The sequence below is a fragment of the Puma concolor genome, chromosome A3 (assembly GCF_028749965.1).
Source record: "Puma concolor isolate L17-30 chromosome A3, mPumCon1.1.hap2, whole genome shotgun sequence".
Taxonomy (NCBI): domain Eukaryota; kingdom Metazoa; phylum Chordata; class Mammalia; order Carnivora; family Felidae; genus Puma; species Puma concolor.
The window spans coordinates 47,214,278-47,217,449 of record NC_141669.1 but is presented as its reverse complement, the minus strand read 5'-3'; the positions used below and the strand labels follow the sequence as shown (position 1 = coordinate 47,217,449).

Sequence of the window (3,172 nt, the reverse complement as noted above, 5' to 3'; positions counted from 1 at the left end):
AATAAGTTTGTAATTTCAACCATAATATAAATTATGGCTCAATTTATATTTATATTTATATTTATGTTTATATTTATATTTATATTTATATTTTTACATTAAATAATTTTATTTATATTATGGCTCAAAATCTCATGCTACCTACAAAGAAACAGAACAGAGTCACTGACTACAATGATCAAAATAAAACAAAGGGATACTGGTAGCTATTGACTTTTATGGCTAAAGGATTATAACACTTCTTGGGAGATTTAACATAAAAGTAAGTTAAACCTTTCTTTCACATTTGAATTAGGAAACAATGGAAAGACTGATAACTTACTCAGGTATACAGGATCAGAATATTCACTATATTACTAAAACGACTTTGGAATGGGGGACATTGCTTTGGTATATAGGAACAATGGGTTTCTTGAAAGTGAACCTCAGAATTTTACTTACCAAAGCAGTCATAAGCAAGGCTAAAGGATTGTTGTCCTTCCCTAGTGATGCCTGACCCCCTTACATTTAAACAGGGAGGAGCAGACCACAATGCACACTATTGAAGGCAGGCTACTTCCAAAGTAAAGAGGAAAGGAATGTGGCTGAGCTAAGCAAACCCTGTTTTAGCCCAAACATGGATCAACTACATCACTCCACCAGCCATCACTCCTCTCCACATCAGTGAATCAGTATAGAATAAGAGTATTATATTGACGAGGGAATCTCCACACATAAACACCTACCCCCAACACTCACCTTTTATATTTAGCCCAGTGCCTGTGTGTGTGTGTGTGTGTGTGTGTGTGTGTGTGTGTGTGCAGAACAGAAACATCCACAGTCATTAACTTATATACCGTACTATAGCTCCGTGATGAAAAGTTTCAGTTTTAGCAGCTTAAAACTTCGGTTTGAATCCTCACTCATCTTTTATCTTTGTGACTTTGGCAACTGACATTATCTGAACTTTTTCATACTAGATTATACCTCATAGGTTTAATGTGCAGAAAATTGAGACTGTATATCTATAGATGTTTAGAAGTATCAGGGTCGCGGGGCGCCTGGGTGGCGCAGTCGGTTAAGCGTCCGACTTCAGCCAGGTCACGATCTCGTGGTCTGTGAGTTCGAGCCCCGCGTCAGGCTCTGGGCTGATGGCTCAGAGCTTGGAGCCTGTTTCCGATTCTGTGTCTCCCTCTCTCTCTGCCCCTCCCCCGTTCATGCTCTGTCTCTCTCTGTCCCAAATAAATAAATAAACATTGAAAAAAAAATTTAAAAAAGAAGTATCAGGGTCGCAGCAATAAACTTAGAAGTTAATTATTATCAATAATAAGAGCTCAAAAAACACAAAAGTACTAAAAACATGTTTTTCAATTTAAAAAATAAAAAAATAGATAAAAAGAGCTTACTAAAGGGCAATGTATCTTTCAATAGGGACTGAAAAATAAAACTTAAAAGTAAGGTGCTTCCTAAACTGAAAATCTTAACAAGGTTACAGATATGATCAAAATACTGACAGAAAACATGAAAAATACTCTTAAAGAGAAAATATAAAATAAAAGTTTAGGGTATAGTCAAAATTAGGAAAGTCTAAGTCTAAAAGTTGTTCCAAAGTTGTACTGTGTTTTGACATTTTTGAACAGCATAAAATAGCAATCACAGAACACCAAAAGACATAAACTAGTCAAAATATGTATTTTCTCCTACTTTTAATTAATCATCAATAAGACAGTTTTACTCAGGGTTTCCCACATAACATTAACCCTTAGCTTAAAGGTGGATTTCTGCAACCATACAGCCACTGGGCCACAGAAGACCTCATTCTGAAAGAAAAATGGACCCCAAACCCCAACCAACCAAACAAACAAAACCCAAAACCCTTTTCTTATGATTTACAGCTCTAGTTCTATAAGAAAACAGGACCAGAAGAGAAGGGATGAACCCCATTTATTATTTTTTTATGAAGAGGAAAACTCAAAGCCCAATGAAATGTTCAAAGAAAATATTTTCCTTATTTGAAACATTATGATTTAAGCTTTCCTCTAAAATTCTGTAAAATTGTATCATCTAGCAAGCATTAGTTTCAAACAAAAGGTAGCCTTTGAAAAAACAAACGTTTAAAAGTACTTAGTCGAGGTGCATTTATGTGCTGGTTGCCAAGATGTCATTCCACAAGTACCAGCTGTGCACATGGCCACCTTCCCTGCTCCCCCCCAACCCAGCCCAATAGGACATATCTCCTAAAGCCCATAGGCGCAAGCCCAGGGGTTGACCATAAGATCCCCACTTAAACTGAAGTACCTGCTCCAATGCAAGGAACCCCAGGCGCTAAGGGTGAAATGAAGACTTGGCCTTGATTCCTTGGCCCTGTGCAAGATCAGCAAATATCTAAGCCAATTTCAGAGTCACAACCAGGACTTCACTCTTAGGAGCTCTGTTTGGAATTGGGCTTCTCTTCTTCTGGTATTATGTTTTCAAACTGACAAGAGATAGGAAAGAAGAACTTATCCAGGAAGGAAAATTGGATTTGAATATTGAGCATTTCACATTAAGTCTGGCAACGATGATTATATGTATTCTTTAAATTTTTTTTAATGTTTATTTATTTCTGAGACAGAGAGACACAGAGCATGAGTGGGGGAGGGGCAGAGAGAGAGGGAGACACAGAAGCAGAAGCAGACTCCAGCACAGCCTGCTCTGTCAGCACATAGCCCGACGCGGGGCTTGAACTCACAAACCGTGAGATCATGACCTGAGCTGAAGACGGTCGCTCAACCAACTGAGCCACCCAGGTGCCCCCCCCCTTTTTTAAATATTTTTTATGTATTCTTTAAATCTCTTCCTAATCATTAAAAAAATAAAATAAAACGGTACTTAGTCACTGCCTTAATTTTCCTTTACTAAATATAGATAACATTTTCTTAGAGTAAGTTCAGAGACCTTAGTGTTTGTCAGTGAAAAACATAAAGTGTCTTTCTCATTTGTTTCACAAGCAATGGAAACAAATATTGCATGGCAATGGACTTTGTTATGCAGTTAATATTAATCAAAGTCCTTTAGCAATTACCAACAATCTTACCATTAGACACACAGAGGTCAAAAGTGGTACATAATAATTCTTCACTTTTTCCCTATGATCACTCTTCCAAGTACAAGGGTTCTGCCTTGTATAGGTTCTGGGACATCCAGTTCTCTA

General features: G+C 37.4%; 1 pseudogene; it reads left to right on the top strand.

Moving 5' to 3' along the window:
* The first annotated feature begins 2,137 nt into the window (after positions 1–2,137).
* On the top strand, positions 2,138–2,560 carry LOC147582423 (NADH dehydrogenase [ubiquinone] 1 beta subcomplex subunit 4 pseudogene; annotated as a pseudogene).
* Positions 2,561–3,172: the final 612 nt, after the last annotated feature.